We start from the raw sequence: 20,330 nt of genomic DNA on the forward strand, positions 1-20,330 counted from the left end.
AACACTCCCCAAACAGCACATGACGCAAAGAAAAAAAGAGGCGCAATGAGGTAGCTGTGTGAGTAAGATAAGCGACCCTAGTGGCCGACACAAACACCGGGCCCATCTAGGAGTGGCACTGCAGTGTCACGCAGGATGGCCCTTCCAAAAAACACTCCCCAAACAGCACATGACGCAAAGAAAAAAAGAGGCGCAATGAGGTAGCTGTGTGAGTAAGATAAGCGACCCTAGTGGCCGACACAAACACCGGGCCCATCTAGGAGTGGCACTCCAGTGTCACGCAGGATGGCCCTTCCAAAAAACACTCCCCAAACAGCACATGACGCAAAGAAAAAAAGAGGCGCAATGAGGTAGCTGTGTGAGTAAGCTAAGCGACCCTAGTGGCCGACACAAACACCGGGCCCATCTAGGAGTGGCACTGCAGTGTCACGCAGGATGGCCCTTCCAAAAAACACTCCCCAAACAGCACATGACGCAAAGAAAAATTAAAGAAAAAAGAGGTGCAAGATGGAATTGTCCTTGGGCCCTCCCACCCACCCTTATGTTGTATAAACAGGACATGCACACTTTAACCAACCCATCATTTCAGTGACAGGGTCTGCCACACGACTGTGACTGAAATGACGGGTTGGTTTGGACCCCCACCAAAAAAGAAGCAATTAATCTCTCCTTGCACAAACTGGCTCTACAGAGGCAAGATGTCCACCTCATCATCATCCTCCGATATATCACCGTGTACATCCCCCTCCTCACAGATTATCAATTCGTCCCCACTGGAATCCACCATCTCAGCTCCCTGTGTACTTTGTGGAGGCAATTGCTGCTGGTCAATGTCTCCACGGAGGAATTGATTATAATTCATTTTAATGAACATCATCTTCTCCACATTTTCTGGAAGTAACCTCGTACGCCGATTGCTGACAAGGTGAGCAGCGGCACTAAACACTCTTTCGGAGTACACACTTGTGGGAGGGCAACTTAGGTAGAATAAAGCCAGTCTGTGCAAGGGCCTCCAAATTGCCTCTTTTTCCTGCCAGTATAAGTACGGACTGTGTGACGTGCCTACTTGGATGCGGTCACTCATATAATCCTCCACCATTCTTTCAATGGGGAGAGAATCATATGCAGTGACAGTAGACGACATGTCCGTAATCGTTGACAGGTCCTTCAGTCCGGACCAGATGTCAGCATCAGCAGTCGCTCCAGACTGCCCTGCATCACCGCCAGCGGGTGGGCTCGGAATTCTGAGCCTTTTCCTCGCACCCCCAGTTGCGGGAGAATGTGAAGGAGGAGATGTTGACAGGTCGCGTTCCGCTTGACTTGACAGTTTTCTCACCAGCAGGTCTTTGAACCCCAGCAGACTTGTGTCTGCCGGAAAGAGAGATCCAAGGTAGGTTTTAAATCTAGGATCGAGCACGGTGGCCAAAATGTAGTGCTCTGATTTCAACAGATTGACCACCCGTGAATCCTTGTTAAGCGAATTAAGGGCTCCATCCACAAGTCCCACATGCCTAGCGGAATCGCTCCGTGTTAGCTCCTCCTTCAATGTCTCCAGCTTCTTCTGCAAAAGCCTGATGAGGGGAATGACCTGACTCAGGCTGGCAGTGTCTGAACTGACTTCACGTGTGGCAAGTTCAAAGGGCAGCAGAACCTTGCACAACGTTGAAATCATTCTCCACTGCGCTTGAGACAGGTGCATTCCACCTCCTATATCGTGCTGAATTGTATAGGCTTGAATGGTCTTTTGCTGCTCCTCCAACCTCTGAAGCATATATAGGGTTGAATTCCACCTCGTTACCACTTCTTGCTTCAGATGATGGCAGGGCAGGTTCAGGCGTTTTTGGTGTTGCTCCAGTCTTCTGTACGTGGTGCCTGTACGCCGAAAGTGTCCCGCAATTCTTCTGGCCAACGACAGCATCTCTTGCACGCCCCTGTCGTTTTTTTAAAAATTCTGCACCACCAAATTCAAGGTATGTGCAAAACATGGGACGTGCTGGAATTTGCCCATATTTAATGCACACACAATATTGCTGGCGTTGTCCGATGCCACAAATCCACAGGAGAGTCCAATTGGGGTAAGCCATTCCGCGATGATCTTCCTCAGTTGCCGTAAGAGGTTTTCAGCTGTGTGCGTATTCTGGAAACCGGTGATACAAAGCGTAGCCTGCCTAGGAAAGAGTTGGCGTTTGCGAGATGCTGCTACTGGTGCCGCCGCTGCTGTTCTTGCGGCGGGAGTCCATACATCTACCCAGTGGGCTGTCACAGTCATATAGTCCTGACCCTGCCCTGCTCCACCTGTCCACATGTCCGTGGTAAAGTGGACATTGGGTACAGCTGCATTTTTTAGGACACTGGTGACTCTTTTTCTGAGGTCTGTGTACATTTTCGGTATCGCCTGCCTAGAGAAATGGAACCTAGATGGTATTTGGTACCGGGGACACAGTACCTCCAACAAGTCTCTAGTTGGCTCTGCAGTAATGATGGATACCGGAACCACGTTTCTCACCGCCCAGGATGCCAAGGCCTCAGTTATCCGCTTTGCAGCAGGATGACTGCTGTGATATTTCATCTTCCTCGCAAAGGACTGTTGGACAGTCAATTGCTTGGTGGAAGTAGTAAAAGTGGTCTTACGATTTCCCCTCTGGGATGACCATCGACTCCCAGCAGCAATAACAGCAGCGCCAGCAGCAGTAGGCGTTACACGCAAGGATGCATCGGAGGAATCCCAGGCAGGAGAGGAATCGTCAGAATTGCCAGTGACATGGCCTGCAGGACTATTGGCATTCCTGGGGAAGGAGGAAATTGACACTGAGGGAGTTGGTGGGGTGGTTTGCGTGAGCTTGGTTACAAGAGGAAGGGATTTACTGGTCAGTGGACTGCTTCCGCTGTCGCCCAAAGTTTTTGAACTTGTCACTGACTTATTATGAATGCGCTGCAGGTGACGTATAAGGGAGGATGTTCCGAGGTGGTTAACGTCCTTACCCCTACTTATTACAGCTTGACAAAGGCAACACACGGCTTGACAAATGTTGTCCGCATTTCTGTTGAAATACTTCCACACCGAAGAGCTGATTTTTTTGGTATTTTCACCAGGCATGTCAACGGCCATATTCCTCCCACGGACAACAGGTGTCTCCCCGGGTGCCTGACTTAAACAAACCACCTCACCATCAGAATCCTCCTTGTCAATTTCCTCCCCAGCGCCAGCAACACCCATATCCTCCTCATCCTGGTGTACTTCAACACTGACATCTTCAATCTGACTATCAGGAACTGGACTGCGGGTGCTCCTTCCAGCACTTGCAGGGGGCGTGCAAATGGTGGAAGGCGCATGCTCTTCACGTGCAGTGTTGGGAAGGTCAGGCATCGCAACCGACACAATTGGACTCTCCTTGTGGATTTGGGATTTCGAAGAACGCACAGTTCTTTGCGGTGCTTTTGCCAGCTTGAGTCTTTTCATTTTTCTAGCGAGAGGCTGAGTGCTTCCATCCTCATGTGAAGCTGTACCACTAGCCATGAACATAGGCCAGGGCCTCAGCCGTTCCTTGCCACTCCGTGTGGTAAATGGCATATTGGCAAGTTTACACTTCTCCTCCGACAATTTTATTTTAGATTTTGGAGTCCTTTTTTTACTGATATTTGGTGTTTTGGATTTTACATGCTCTGTACTATGACATTGGGCATCGGCCTTGGCAGACGACGTTGCTGGCATTTCATCGTCTCGGCCATGACTAGTGGCAGCAGCTTCAGCACGAGGTGGAAGTGGATCTTGATCTTTCCCTAATTTTGGAACCTCAACATTTTTGTTCTCCATATTTTAATAGGCACAACTAAAAGGCACCTCAGGTAAACAATGGAGATGGATGGATACTAGTATACTTATGGATGGACGAGCGACTGCCGACACAGAGGTAGCTACAGCCGTGGACTACCGTACTGTGTCTGCTGCTAATATAGACTGGATGATAATGAGATGAAATCAATATATATATATATATAATATCACTAGTACTGCAGCCGGACAGGTAGATATATTTATTATGTAATGACTGATGACGGACCTGCTGGACACTGTCAGCTCAGCAGCACCGCAGACTGCTACAGTAAGCTACTATAGTAGTATGTATAAAGAAGAAAGAAAAAAAAAAACCACCGGTAGGTGGTATACAATTATGGATGGACGAGCGACTGCCGACACAGAGGTAGCTACAGCCGTGGACTACCGTACTGTGTCTGCTGCTAATATAGACTGGATGATAATGAGATGAAATCAATATATATATATATATATATATATATATAATATCACACTAGTACTGCAGCCGGACAGGTATATATATTTATTATGTAATGACTTATGACGGACCTGCTGGACACTGTCAGCTCAGCAGCACCGCAGACTGCTACAGTAAGCTACTATAGTAGTATGTATAAAGAAGAAAGAAAAAAAAAAACCACGGGTAGGTGGTATACAATTATGGATGGACGAGCGACTGCCGACACAGAGGTAGCTACAGCCGTGGACTACCGTACTGTGTCTGCTGCTAATATAGACTGGATGATAATGAGATGAAATCAATTATATATATATATATATATAATATCACACTAGTACTGCAGCCGGACAGGTAGATATATTTATTATGTAATGACTGATGACGGACCTGCTGGACACTGTCAGCTCAGCAGCACCGCAGACTGCTACAGTAAGCTACTATAGTAGTATGTATAAAGAAGAAAGAAAAAAAAAAAACCACGGGTAGGTGGTATACAATTATGGATGGACGAGCGACTGCCGACACAGAGGTAGCTACAGCCGTGGACTACCGTACTGTGTCTGCTGCTAATATAGACTGGATGATAATGAGATGAAATCAATATATATATATATATAATATCACTAGTACTGCAGCCGGACAGGTATATATATTTATTATGAAGAAACATTTGTGATGATCCGCAACAAGATACCCCCTTGTTTGTGCCTGGATGACACAGTTACACACAAAATGAACACACGAGGGGGGTTAATTCTTTAAAGAAAACCAAATACCTATGATTACTCGGGTAGATTCACCATAATACAGGGTTGGTGTTGCTCCCCAGAGTCAGAAAACCAAATATTCTAGAAAGAGAAAAGAAGACTCTATCTTGGGGGCACTCTTTGAAATATAAATAGGGCCAGATATACCCTTAGGTATCATTAAAATATAACCTTTAATTGTATCTTTAAAATTAATAGGAATTTGAAAAGGAAAAATATATAAACACATACACAGGTTTATTCATATACACCTTGGGATCACTTGTCTATCACAAGGAGTTCAAAGAACACTGATTGCGCACTATGGAGCTTATTGGTTCAGAGAACACTGATTGCTCACCGAGGAGCTTGTTTTAATTATTTTTATTCAGATTTTTTTATAACCAATTATGATCTCTCACTGTTTAAACAGCCATATCATGAATAGGTATTGATTTACCGAACGTCAGCTCCTATATTCTCAAACACATGTATAATTATAAAAATTCAAAATTTGCCCAAATGGTATATACACAGTGTTGAGAGAAGCAGAATGCCCATCATATTTATATGGTATCTTATGCGCTCATTAGTAGCCCAACATAAATAGTTGGTATAGAGAGAAAAAAGGAAAGAGTAAAAAAGATGATCAGTATGCCATGGTACATTGCTTCTACTGTCTCACCGTCATGAGCTCAAGGTTTTTGTTAGCTCAGCGGCCGGTGGATGAGAGGGCAGCGACCTTGAAATTTCTGACCAGAAAGAGGATAAGTGGCCGTACTGCTTTCCCTGTTAGAGCGGATGGAATGTCTCGATATCCTAGGACATTGCAGGACACTGCACCGCAATCCAGGGATGAGTGTTAACCGAAATTGAGTACAATTCCTGCCTGTTTAATTTTCAGGTAATTGCAGGGAGATGATAGGGAGTGGTTCAATGTTAAACCAGTGCCGTGCACATTCTCACATAGAAATGCATTTATCAAAAAAGCCGTTCTCCACACAGGCTATTAGCAAAGTACTTTCCCAAATTTATTTTCAGGTATACTTTATCGGTATACTAATATTGTTAGGCTCACTTAACATAATTCATTATTTTCTCTAACATTTGACCATAGGTCACTGAACAATATGTGTTGGGCTAAAAAGTAGCAGCAAACCCAGCTAGAATGAAAAGTTTTTATGACCGCAAACCCAGTCCAGCCGCTGAGATCTCTTTTCGTCATGTACTCTGGTCACTAGGACCGGTGCAGCGGACGGCAAATATGAAAACAGCAGCGCTTCGGGTATTACTGGCCGGAAAAAAGATTAGTAGCTGTGCTGCTTTCCACGTTAGAGCGGTTGCAGCGCCTTGATATCATAGGACAGAGCAAGGACGCTGCACCACAATCCGTGGATGAGAGCTAGCTGAAAATAGGAAGATTACCGTTCTAAAGGCAGCAGGACTTCTGGACGGAGCAGCGTATGTTGGTTGTAGGACCAGTGATTCTAACTTTCACAAGGCGACATTGCCATGCTGATTCCAGCCGTGCCAAAACGCGTTTTCACCCGTAGGCTTGCTCACTTCACTGCACTATCTGGCATCAAAAACGTGGAAAGCAGCACAGCTACTAATCTTTTTTCCGGCCAGTAATACCCGAAGCGCTGCTGTTTTCATATTTGCCGTCCGCTGCACCGGTCCTAGTGACCAGAGTACATGACGAAAAGAGATCTCAGCGGCTGGACTGGGTTTGCGGTCATAAAAACTTTTCATTCTAGCTGGGTTTGCTGCTACTTTTTAGCCCAACACATATTGTTCAGTGACCTATGGTCAAATGTTAGAGAAAATAATGAATTATGTTAAGTGAGCCTAACAATATTAGTGTACCAATAAAGTATACCTGAAAATAAATTTGGGAAAGTACTTTGCTAATAGCCTGTGTGGAGAACGGCTTTTTTGATAAATGCATTTCTATGTGAGAATGTGCACGGCACTGGTTTAACATTGAACCACTCCCTATCATCTCCCTGCAATTACCTGAAAATTAAACAGGCAGGAATTGTACTCAATTTCGGTTAACACTCATCCCTGGATTGCGGTGCAGTGTCCTGCAATGTCCTAGGATATCGAGACATTCCATCCGCTCTAACAGGGAAAGCAGTACGGCCACTTATCCTCTTTCTGGTCAGAAATTTCAAGGTCGCTGCCCTCTCATCCACCGGCCGCTGAGCTAACAAAAACCTTGAGCTCATGACGGTGAGACAGTAGAAGCAATGTACCATGGCATACTGATCATCTTTTTTACTCTTTCCCTTTTTCTCTCTATACCAACTATTTATGTCGGGCTACTAATGAGCGCATAAGATACTAGAGATGAGCGGGTTCGGTTCCTCGGAATCCGAACCCGCCCGAACTTCAGCTTTTTTTACACGGATCCGAGCGACTCGGATCTTCCCGCCTTGCTCGGTTAACCCGAGCGCGCCCGAACGTCATCATGACGCTGTCGGATTCTCGCGAGGCTCGGATTCTATCGCGAGACTCGGATTCTATATAAGGAGCCGCGCGTCGCCGCCATTTTCACACGTGCATTGAGATTGATAGGGAGAGGACGTGGCTGGCGTCCTCTCCATTTAGATTAGAAGAGAGAGAGTGAGATTGAGACAGAGACACTTGATTTACTGGAGCTTAGGAGTACTAGAGAGTGCAGAGTTTACTAGTGACTGACCACTGACCAGTGACCACCAGTGCAGTTTTATTTAATATAATCCGTTCTCTGCCTGAAAAAAACGATACACAGTGACTCAGTCACATACCATATCTGTGCTCAGCCCAGTGTGCTGCATCATCTATGTATAATATCTGACTGTGCTCACACAGCTTAATTGTGGGGGAGACTGGGGAGCAGTTATAGGTTATAGCAGGAGCCAGGAGTACATATTAATTAAAATTAAACAGTGCACACTTTTGCTGCAGGAGTGCCACTGCCAGTGTGACTGACCAGTGACCTGACCACACTGACCACCAGTATAGTATACTATATTGTGATTGCCTGAAAAAGTTAAACACTCGTCGTGTGACTTGTGTGGTGTTTTTTTATTCTATAAAAAACTCATTCTGCTGACAGACAGTGTCCAGCAGGTCCGTCATTATATAATATATACCTGTCCGGCTGCAGTAGTGATATATATATATATATTTTTTATATCATTATTTATCATCCAGTCGCAGCAGACACAGTACGGTAGTTCACGGCTGTAGCTACCTCTGTGTCGGCACTCGGCAGTCCATCCATAATTGTATACCACCTACCCGTGGTTTTTTTTTTCTTTCTTCTTTATACATACTACATCTCATTATCATCCAGTCTATATTAGCAGCAGACACAGTACAGTACGGTAGTCCACGGCTGTAGCTACCTCTGTGTCGGCACTCGGCAGTCCATCCATAATTGTATACCACCTACCCGTGGTTTTTTTTTCTTCTTTATACATACTACATCTCATTATCATCCAGTCTATATTAGCAGCAGACACAGTACAGTACGGTAGTCCACGGCTGTAGCTACCTCTGTGTCGGCACTCGGCAGTCTATCCATAATTGTATACCACCTACCCGTGGTTTTTTTTTCTTTCTTCTTTATACATACTACATCTCATTATCAACCAGTCTATATTAGCAGCAGACACAGTACAGTACGGTAGTCCACGGCTGTAGCTACCTCTGTGTCGGCACTCGGCAGTCCGTCCATAATTGTATACCACCTACCCGTGGTTTTTTTTTCTTTCTTCTTTATACATACTACATCTCATTATCATCCAGTCTATATTAGCAGCAGACACAGTACAGTACGGTAGTCCACGGCTGTAGCTACCTCTGTGTCGGCACTCGGCAGTCCATCCATAATTGTATACCACCTACCCGTGGTTTTTTTTTTCTTCTTTATACATACTACATCTCATTATCATCCAGTCTATATTAGCAGCAGACACAGTACAGTACGGTAGTCCACGGCTGTAGCTACCTCTGTGTCGGCACTCGGCAGTCCATCCATAATTGTATACCACCTACCTGTGGTTTTTTTTTCTTTCTTCTTTATACATACTACATCTCATTATCATCCAGTCTATATTAGCAGCAGACACAGTACAGTACGGTAGTCCACAGCTGTAGCTACCTCTGTGTCGGCACTCGGCAGTCCATCCATAATTGTATACCACCTACCTGTGGTTTTTTTTTCTTCTTTATACATACTACATCTCATTATCATCCAGTCTATATTAGCAGCAGACACAGTACAGTACGGTAGTCCACGGCTGTAGCTACCTCTGTGTCGGCACTCGGCAGTCCGTCCATAATTGTATACCACCTACCCGTGTTTTTTTTTTCTTTCTTCTTTATACATACATACTACATCTCATTATCAACCAGTCTATATTAGCAGCAGACACAGTACAGTACGGTAGTCCACAGCTGTAGCTACCTCTGTGTCGGCACTCGGCAGTCCATCCATAATTGTATACCACCTACCCGTGGTTTTTTCTTTCTTCTTTATACATACTACATCTCATTATCAACCAGTCTATATTAGCAGCAGACACAGTACAGTACGGTAGTCCACGGCTGTAGCTACCTCTGTGTCGGCACTCGGCAGTCCATCCATAATTGTATACCACCTACCCGTGGTTTTTTTTTTCTTCTTTATACATACTACATCTCATTATCATCCAGTCTATATTAGCAGCAGACACAGTACAGTACGGTAGTCCACGGCTGTAGCTACCTCTGTGTCGGCACTCGGCAGTCCGTCCATAATTGTATACCACCTACCCGTGGTTTTTTTTTCTTTCTTCTTTATACATACATACTACATCTCATTATCAACCAGTCTATATTAGCAGCAGACACAGTACAGTACGGTAGTCCACGGCTGTAGCTACCTCTGTGTCGGCACTCGGCAGTCCATCCATAATTGTATACCACCTACCCGTGTTTTTTTTTTCTTCTTTATACATACTACATCTCATTATCATCCAGACTATATTAGCAGCAGACACAGTACAGTACGGTAGTCCACGGCTGTAGCTACCTCTGTGTCGGCACTCGGCAGTCCGTCCATAATTGTATACCACCTACCCGTGGTTTTTTTTTCTTTCTTCTTTATACATACATACTACATCTCATTATCAACCAGTCTATATTAGCAGCAGACACAGTACAGTACGGTAGTCCACGGCTGTAGCTACCTCTGTGTCGGCACTCGGCAGTCCATCCATAATTGTATACTAGTATTCATCCATCTCCATTGTTTACCTGAGGTGCCTTTTAGTTGTGCCTATTAAAATATGGAGAACAAAAATGTTGAGGTTCCAAAATTAGGGAAAGATCAAGATCCACTTCCACCTCGTGCTGAAGCTGCTGCCACTAGTCATGGCCGAGACGATGAAATGCCAGCAACGTCGTCTGCCAAGGCCGATGCCCAATGTCATAGTACAGAGCATGTCAAATCCAAAACACCAAATATCAGTAAAAAAAGGACTCCAAAACCTAAAATAAAATTGTCGGAGGAGAAGCGTAAACTTGCCAATATGCCATTTACCACACGGAGTGGCAAGGAACGGCTGAGGCCCTGGCCTATGTTCATGGCTAGTGGTTCAGCTTCACATGAGGATGGAAGCACTCAGCCTCTCGCTAGAAAAATGAAAAGACTCAAGCTGGAAAAAGCGCAGCAAAGAACTGTGCGTTCTTCGAAATCCCAAATCCACAAGGAGAGTCCAATTGTGTCGGTTGCGATGCCTGACCTTCCCAACACTGGACGTGAAGAGCATGCGCCTTCCACCATTTGCACGCCCCCTGCAAGTGCTGGAAGGAGCACCCGCAGTCCAGTTCCTGATAGTCAGATTGAAGATGTCAGTGTTGAAGTACACCAGGATGAGGAGGATATGGGTGTTGCTGGCGCTGGGGAGGAAATTGACCAGGAGGATTCTGATGGTGAGGTGGTTTGTTTAAGTCAGGCACCCGGGGAGACACCTGTTGTCCGTGGGAGGAATATGGCCGTTGACATGCCTGGTGAAAATACCAAAAAAATCAGCTCTTCGGTGTGGAAGTATTTCACCATAAATGCGGACAACATTTGTCAAGCCGTGTGTTCCCTTTGTCAAGCTGTAATAAGTAGGGGTAAGGACGTTAACCACCTCGGAACATCCTCCCTTATACGTCACCTGCAGCGCATTCATAATAAGTCAGTGACAAGTTCAAAAACTTTGGCCGACAGCGGAAGCAGTCCACTGACCAGTAAATCCCTTCCTCTTGTAACCAAGCTCACGCAAACCACCCCACCAACTCTCTCAGTGTCAATTTCCTCCTTCCCCAGGAATGCCAATAGTCCTGCAGGCCATGTCACTGGCAATTCTGATGATTCCTCTCCTGCCTGGGATTCCTCCGATGCATCCTTGCGTGTAACGCCTACTGCTGCTGGCGCTGCTGTTGTTGCTGCTGGGAGTCGATGGTCATCCCAGAGGGGAAGTCGTAAGCCCACTTGTACTACTTCCAGTAAGCAATTGACTGTTCAACAGTCCTTTACGAGGAAGATGAAATATCACAGCAGTCATCCTGCTGCAAAGCGGATAACTGAGGCCTTGACAACTATGTTGGTGTTAGACGTGCGTCCGGTATCCGCCGTTAGTTCACAGGGAACTAGACAATTTATTGAGGCAGTGTGCCCCCGTTACCAAATACCATCTAGGTTCCACTTCTCTAGGCAGGCGATACCGAGAATGTACACGGACGTCAGAAAAAGACTCACCAGTGTCCTAAAAAATGCAGTTGTACCCAATGTCCACTTAACCACGGACATGTGGACAAGTGGAGCAGGGCAGGGTCAGGACTATATGACTGTGACAGCCCACTGGGTAGATGTATGGACTCCCGCCGCAAGAACAGCAGCGGCGGCACCAGTAGCAGCATCTCGCAAACGCCAACTCTTTCCTAGGCAGGCTACGCTTTTTTGGAAGGGCCATCCTGTGTGACACTGCAGTGCCACTCCTAGATGGGCCCGGTGTTTGTGTCGGCCACTAGGGTCGCTTATCTTACTCACACAGTCAGCTACCTCATTGCGCCTCTTTTTTTCTTTGCGTCATGTGCTGTTTGGGGAGGGTTTTTTGGAAGGGACATCCTGCGTGACACTGCAGTGCCACTCCTAGATGGGCCCGGTGTTTGTGTCGGCCACTAGGGTCGCTTATCTTACTCACACAGTCAGCTACCTCATTGCGCCTCTTTTTTTCTTTGCGTCATGTGCTGTTTGGGGAGGGTTTTTTGGAAGGGACATCCTGCGTGACACTGCAGTGCCACTCCTAGATGGGCCCGGTGTTTGTGTCGGCCACTAGGGTTGCTTATCTTACTCACACAGTCAGCTACCTCATTGCGCCTCTTTTTTTCTTTGCGTCATGTGCTGTTTGGGGAGGGTTTTTTGGAAGGGACATCCTGCGTGACACTGCAGTGCCACTCCTAGACGGGCCCGGTGTTTGTGTCGGCCACTAGGGTCGCTTATCTTACTCACACAGTCAGCTACCTCATTGCGCCTCTTTTTTTCTTTGCGTCATGTGCTGTTTGGGGAGGGTTTTTTGGAAGGGACATCCTGCGTGACACTGCAGTGCCACTCCTAGATGGGCCCGGTGTTTGTGTCGGCCACTAGGGTCGCTTATCTTACTCACACAGCGACCTCGGTGCAAATTTTAGGACTAAAAATAATATTGTGAGGTGTGAGGTATTCAGAATAGACTGAAAATGAGTGAAAATTATGGTTTTTGAGGTTAATAATACTTTGGGCTCAAAATGACCCCCAAATTCTATGATTTAAGCTGTTTTTTAGGGTTTTTTGAAAAAAACACCCGAATCCAAAACACACCCGAATCCGACAAAAAAAATTCGGTGAGGTTTTGCCAAAACGCGGTCGAACCCAAAACACGGCCGCGGAACCGAACCCAAAACCAAAACACAAAACCCGAAAAATTTCCGGCGCTCATCTCTATAAGATACCATATAAATATGATGGGCATTCTGCTTCTCTCAACACTGTGTATATACCATTTGGGCAAATTTTGAATTTTTATAATTATACATGTGTTTGAGAATATAGGAGCTGACGTTCGGTAAATCAATACTTATTCATGATATGGTTGTTTAAACAGTGAGAGATCATAATTGGTTATAAAAAAATCTGAATAAAAATAATTAAAACAAGCTCCTCGGTGAGCAATCAGTGTTCTCTGAACCAATAAGCTCCATAGTGCGCAATCAGTGTTCTTTGAACTCCTTGTGATAGACAAGTGATCCCAAGGTGTATATGAATAAACCTGTGTGTGTGTTTATATATTTTTCCTTTTCAAATTCCTATTAATTTTAAAGATACAATTAAAGGTTATATTTTAATGATACCTAAGGGTATATCTGGCCCTATTTATATTTCAAAGAGTGCCCCCAAGATAGTCTTCTTTTCTCTTTCTAGAATATATATTTATTATGTAATGACTGATGACGGACCTGCTGGACACTGTCAGCTCAGCAGCACCGCAGACTGCTACAGTAAGCTACTATAGTAGTATATATAAAGAAGAAGAAAGAAAAAAAAAAAAAAAAACGGGTAGGTGGTATACAATATTATATATATATATATATATTATATACAATTTTATATATATATATATATATATATATATATATATATATATATATATATATATATTAAACTGGTGGTGATTATTAAACTGGTGGTCAGGTCACTGGTCACACTATCAGCAACTTGCAAGTAGTACTCCTAAGCAGACAATCACAATATATATTATACTGGTGGTCAGTGTGGTCACAATGGCAGTGTGGCACTCTGGCAGCAAAAGTGTGCACTGTACGTTATATGTACTCCTGAGTCCTGCTCTCAGACTCTAACTGCTCCCCACTGTCAGTGTCTCCCCCACAAGTCAGATATACATTATACAGTCACACTATCTATCTATCACTTCAGCAAGTAGTAGTACTCCTCCTAATGCTCCCCAAAATTACTACTGTGTCTCTCTCTACTCTAGTCTCACTCTCTTCTCTATAAACGGAGAGGACGCCAGCCACGTCCTCTCCCTATGAATCTCAATGCACGTGTGAAAATGGCGGCGACGCGCGGCTCCTTATATAGAATCCGAGTCTCGCGATAGAATCCGAGCCTCGCGAGAATCCGACAGCGGGATGATGACGTTCGGGCGCGCTCGGGTTAACCGAGCAAGGCGGGAAGATCCGAGTCGCTCGGCCCCGTGTAAAAAAAATTAAGTTCGGGCGGGTTCGGATTCCGAGGAACCGAACTTGCTCATCTCTAGTTTGAACACCTTTTTCTTTTGGATTATATAAATGCCAAGCAAAGCTGAATCCTCTTTTTAGAATGAGTTTTATGGTACCAGGAAGCTGTACTGCACAAGTCTTCTATCTGGAATTTGGATGTCGTGGAGACAGGCTAATGAACGTTCATCTCCTGTATTGGCAACCAGTGAGGTTGTAATACAGTATTTAAATAGCCACAAGTGAGTATGTGAACTGATCCGCGTCTGCTTTTATTTATATGGTATCTGTGCTCAAGGAGGGGCTGCTAGTTTGCCAGAATTGTTTTGTTGGGTTTACTGCAAATGTAGCTTTCGTGGCCTTTTTTTTAATTTTTTTTACATACTGTATGTAGATTACTACACGGTTGCACATATATAAATGCACGGTGCTAATATGAAAAGTCAACACTTGTCATGTTGCAGCTTCTGAAACCTGCAGTATGGATGATAAATAATATATGTCTAGTCTAGTCTATGGTTGTCAAGGCTCCAGGGATTAGTCTAGGGCATTTATAGTAGTGATGTGCACCGGCAATTTTTCGGGTTTTGTGTTTTGGTTTTGGATTCGGTTCCGCGGCCGTGTTTTGGATTCGGACGCGTTTTGGCAAAACCTCATTGAAAATTTTTTGTCGGATTCGGGTGTGTTTTGGATTCGGGTGTTTTTTTTCAAAAAAAACCTAAAAAACAGCTTAAATCATAGAATTTGGGGGTCATTTTGATCCCATAGTATTATTAACCTCAACTACCATAATTTCCACTCATTTCCAGTCTATTCTGAACACCTCGCACCTCACAATATTATTTTTAGTCCTACAATTTGCACAGAGGTCGCTGGATGGCTAAGCTAAGCGACACAAGTGGCCGACACAAACACCTGGCCCATCTAGGAGTGGAACTGCAGTGTCAGGCAGGATGGCACTTCAAAAAAATTGTCCCCAAACAGCACATGATGCAAAGAAAAAAAGAGGCGCACCAAGGTGGCTGTTTGACTAAGCTAAGCGACACAAGTGGCCGACACAAACACCTGGCCCATCTAGGAGTGGCACTGCAGTGTCAATCAAGACAGGAAGGCACTTCAAAAAAATTGTCCCCAAACAGCACATGATGCAAAGAAAAAAAGAGGCACACCAAGGTCGCTGGGTGACTAAGCTAAGCGACACAAGTGGCCGACACAAACACCTGGCCCATCTAGGAGTGGCACTGCAGTGTCAGGCAGGATGGCACTTCCAAAAAATTGTCCCCAAACAGCACATGATGCAAAGAAAAAAAGAGGCGCACCAAGGTCGCTGTGTGACTAAGCTAAGCGACACAAGTGGCCGACACAAACACCTGGCCCATCTAGGAGTGGCACTGCAGTGTCAGACAGGATGGCACTTCAAAAAAATTGTCCCCAAACAGCACATGATGCAAAGAAGAGGCGCACTACAGGTATAGAATGTAGATGGATAGTATACTTAATGACGACACAGAGGTAGGTACAGCAGTGGCCTTCCGTACCGTACTGCTATATATAGTATACTGGTGGTCACTGTGTCAGCAAACTGCAAAACTAAAATGCACCACAGGTATAGAATGTAGATGGATAGTATACTTAATGGATGACGACACAGAGGTAGGTACAGCAGTGGCCTACCGTACTGCTATATATAGTATACTGGTGGTCACTGTGTCAGCAAACTGCAAAACTAAAATGCACCACAGGTATAGAATGTAGATGGATAGTATACTTAATGGATGACGACACAGAGGTAGGTACAGCAGTGGCCTACCGTACTGCTATATATAGTATACTGGTGGTCACTGTGTCAGCAAACTGCAAAACTAAAATGCACCACAGGTATAGAAAGTAGATGGATAGTATACTTAATGGATGACAACACAGAGGTAGGTACAGCAGTGCACTCTGCACTGTACTCCTCCTATATAATATTAATTATACTGGTGGTCCCCAGTCCCCACAATAAAGCAGCACACTGAGCACAGATATGGAGTGTTTTTCAGGCAGACAACGTATACTGGTGGTCACTGTCAGCAAAACTCTGCACTGTACTCCTGCTATATAATACAGCTGCTCCCCAGTCCCCACAATTAAGCAGTGTGAGCACTCAGCACAGATATATTATGCAGCACACTGAGCACAGATATGGTATGGAGCGTTTTTTTAAGGCAGAGAACGGATAAAAACTGGTGGTCACTTATCAGCAAAACTCTGCACTGTACTCCTAACAGCTGCTCCCCAGTCCTCCCCACAATTAAGCAATAAAGCAATCAACTTCAACAATAAACGGAGAGGACGCCAGCCACGTCCTCTCCCTATCATCTCCAATGGCGGCGACGCGCGGCTGCTTATATAGAATTCGAATCTCGCGAGAATCCGACAGCGGGATGATGACGTTCGGGCGCGCTCGGGTTAGCCGAGCAAGGCGGGAAGGTTCGAACCTGCCTCGGACCCGTGTAAAAAGGGTGAAGTTCGGGGGGGTTCGGTTTCCGAGAAACCGAACCCGCTCATCTCTAATTTATAGTGACATTTATGTTGTATGGCTCATTCATAGGATAAATTCCCTGGGGGAATTGCGTACGTTCCATAGGGTTTGTTGGAGCAGATAATGCGCATCTATACACGGAGTAGCTACATTATTATAACTACTGCATGGGCATCCCTGGCCTTGGTGACACCCGGTGTAGGTGAAATGCTCCATGCCACATTGCTAAACTGGTGCATGGCTTTTCAGGAATGGGTGTGGTTTTGTGGTAAGGGTGTGTGGCCCCATGGTTCGCCCCCTGTTTTCGGCACACCAGGGGTCCCGGAGGTACTGGGCTACAATGCTGGCTCCTTCATTGTGACAGGAACTTAGTTCTGCATGTAATGTTACAGTGCAGCGCCCGACTCCTGTCAGTGAGGAGGAGCCGGCATTTTGGGGTCACCCCTTGGTGGGTGACACCCAGGAATGACCTGTGCCACTGAACTAACGTTTTCTTCTGTGTTTGGCCACCTTTTGCCCTTAATGGGGCTTGAATTCTTCTAGTTATGGATTATACTAACTGTAGGCATGTTTCGTGGGGAATATTAGCCCATATGTAATGTACTGCATCTTCCATTTCCTGAAAGTTTGATGGTAGTGCTTTCTCACAAATATTTAAAATGCCCATTCTAATATATATTGCAGACGCCAGGCACATCTTATTACCATATACGATAAAAGTGTGCTGTACATCGCAAAACACTGCATCCCATAAGAGAAAACAATACACCCACACATTATCTGAGTTCCAAAGCTCATTGATGTATATATTTGTTATTAAAAGGATATGGATTCAATATATTACAAAGTACAGTATACCTATAGTTACATGGTTACAACTCACACAGTAAGCAGTTAAAACATACAGTTACATACAGTTACAGGCCAGCATACAATACCATTATCCTTAAGTTATATAAATTCGTCTTTCCATATCACTCTCTCTCTCTCTCTCTGTAAATAAATGCAGGAACTGGTCTGGTACCAAAAAGCAATTGACCTCCTGTGTGGTCAGCAATCTGTTATCTAGTTTCTGGGGGAGGGGACTCACTCATTCATCATGATGAGTCACTAGTCTCTTTGTATATGCTGAACAGGTTCAGCCTTGGGGACATCCAAAGGGGCTGGCCTGAGCTTCCTGTCCACTACCTGTTTGGAATATCTATTGTTCTAATAAAAGTTTTTTTAGCTTACATACATTTAATCATAATTATTTGTTGCAATGTCCTACAACTTTATAACAAGTATCAAATTAATCTACACATTAATCTGGTTGCTTTAATAGTAAATATGACCGGTCTATCTTGTTTCATTCAAATAATACACATACATGACACCACTTCATTACATAATTTTAAATCATCATGATGTCTGGCGCTTGATATTATTATAGTTATGTACTGTATGAAATAAGTGTCGAATCCATCTCTGTGGCATGTCCGTGTAAATGCGTGTGTTACCATATATTGCTGTGCTCGCTGCGCGTATTTGCAAGTATAGCGACTTATATGTGTGTAGTTTGTATGTTCTTTTTATGTAATATTTTTGACTTCGACAGTCCACCCTTTGGCAGCAAACAATAACTGCCATCAATTATTAACATAAGAAAAAATATTTCATACAAAAATCGGTGACCTAGACACAAGTATGTATGCATTTCGCAAATCGGACACTTAGTTATTGTCACAACTGAGGGCTGGAGACCGTGACTGGGAGCCTCAGTTGTAGGGGTTGACGGGTACCTGAATGTTGGAGGAGCGATGGGACTCCTGGACATGCGTAAAGACAGTAGCAAGGATGCCCGAAGGCGTGACCACGACAACTGGAAATATCTTTCAGTGATTTTATTAAATGAAAGTCATAAAACGTGCAAAAACAATAGAAAGTCACAAGTGGAAATTTAGGTGTGCAACTGGTTAATACCAGTAACCTGGAATGTAGAGAAAAGTTCTGTAAACTGTAAATGAAGCTAGGGTTCGCTGGAAAATTGAAATAGAAGCTGGAGTGCGCTGGAAAACTGTAGTTGTTGAAGAGTGGCTGCTGGAAAGCCGGAATACAGACACAGGTGAGTAAGGTGATGTTGTAGAGGGTTAATCACAGAGGTGTCGTGTTACACCACAGAGTGTAACACAGAGGAGTCAGGCTTGAATGCAGGAGAGTTCACTGGAGAATCTGTAGAAGACTGCACACAGGAACCACTGGAGACAAATGAAGCACTGCAGAGAAAGTCCATGGGAGAACTGCTCACTGGAAACACTGAAGACCATTGAAGCACTGACGTCCTTCAGTGCTGGGACAGGCTATTTAAACCCACAGGTTAGCAGGGATTGGTGGGCAATTAACCAGAGACCAGAGTGCAGCTTGCTGTGTAATCAGGCTGGGAGCAGAGTACAGCTGATTGGCTGAAAAGTAACATGTGATGAAAACAAACATGGCTGCACCCATGTTTGAACTTGGAGGGAAAGACTGTTTGTAACTTGCATGTGAGTTTTAACCATGAAGCTGCCAGAATCACAGTAAAGAGATTTGAGACAATGAGATGCAGCATGCTGCACACAGACAGTGCAGATGGAATCCAGGCTTGGGACACTGGGACAGTCTCAGGAGGCATTTGGAAGGTAAATACTAATAAGGAATTACCTGGATCGTGACAGTACCCTCCCCTTTAGGAGTGGCCCCAGGACACTTCTTAGGCTTGAGGAAAATCTGGCGTGGAAAGCCTGAAGCAACTGGATTGCTAGAAGTCCTCCCAATCTTCTTCATCTGAAAGGACTGAGGAATAACCTGTAGAAGGTTCCTTCCTTGGATTAGAGGTACGAGAAAATCGTGCTTTTGAAGCTAGCACTCCACTAAGTCTTAAATTAAATCTTGTTCTAGAACGAGGACTTTTCATACAGAGACCTGTAGAGCTTTTTGGTAATTCTGGAACCTCTTCATGCGTGAAAGCGTAACAGGAAAGAGCAGGACCTCTCATAATGTAGCTTGAGTCATCAACAAATTCACCTTCGGAATCTGAATTGAATCCTGATGAACTTGAACTGGCTGGAACCAGAGGAGTCTTTGGACTGACGGATAGGACTTTATTAGATTCGAAGGTGCTGGAATCGGCTGGAACTGAAGGAGGCTTACTGGAATCGGCTGGAACCGAAGGAGTCAGAATCCAGTTGGAACCGGAATGAGTGGTATCCAAGTGTTCAGTTAGACCATCCTGGACCTGGTCCATGCTGGATGCCAACAGGGTGGTGCTCTCTGAAAATGGCAAACAGGAGTTCATAACTGCATCTGTAGCACAAAAATTTCCATCTGGGAACTCGGCTCTGGATACTTCCCTTGGGGCTGAAATTTCGGTGACCCCTCCTGGGGTTGACGAATCAGACACCTCTCTCAGGGTTGTTTTCTCCAGCACCCCTCCTGGGATTTACAGATCAGAAACTCCTTTTTGAGAAG

The sequence above is a fragment of the Pseudophryne corroboree genome, chromosome 8 (genome assembly GCF_028390025.1).
Source record: "Pseudophryne corroboree isolate aPseCor3 chromosome 8, aPseCor3.hap2, whole genome shotgun sequence".
Lineage (NCBI taxonomy): Eukaryota > Metazoa > Chordata > Amphibia > Anura > Myobatrachidae > Pseudophryne > Pseudophryne corroboree.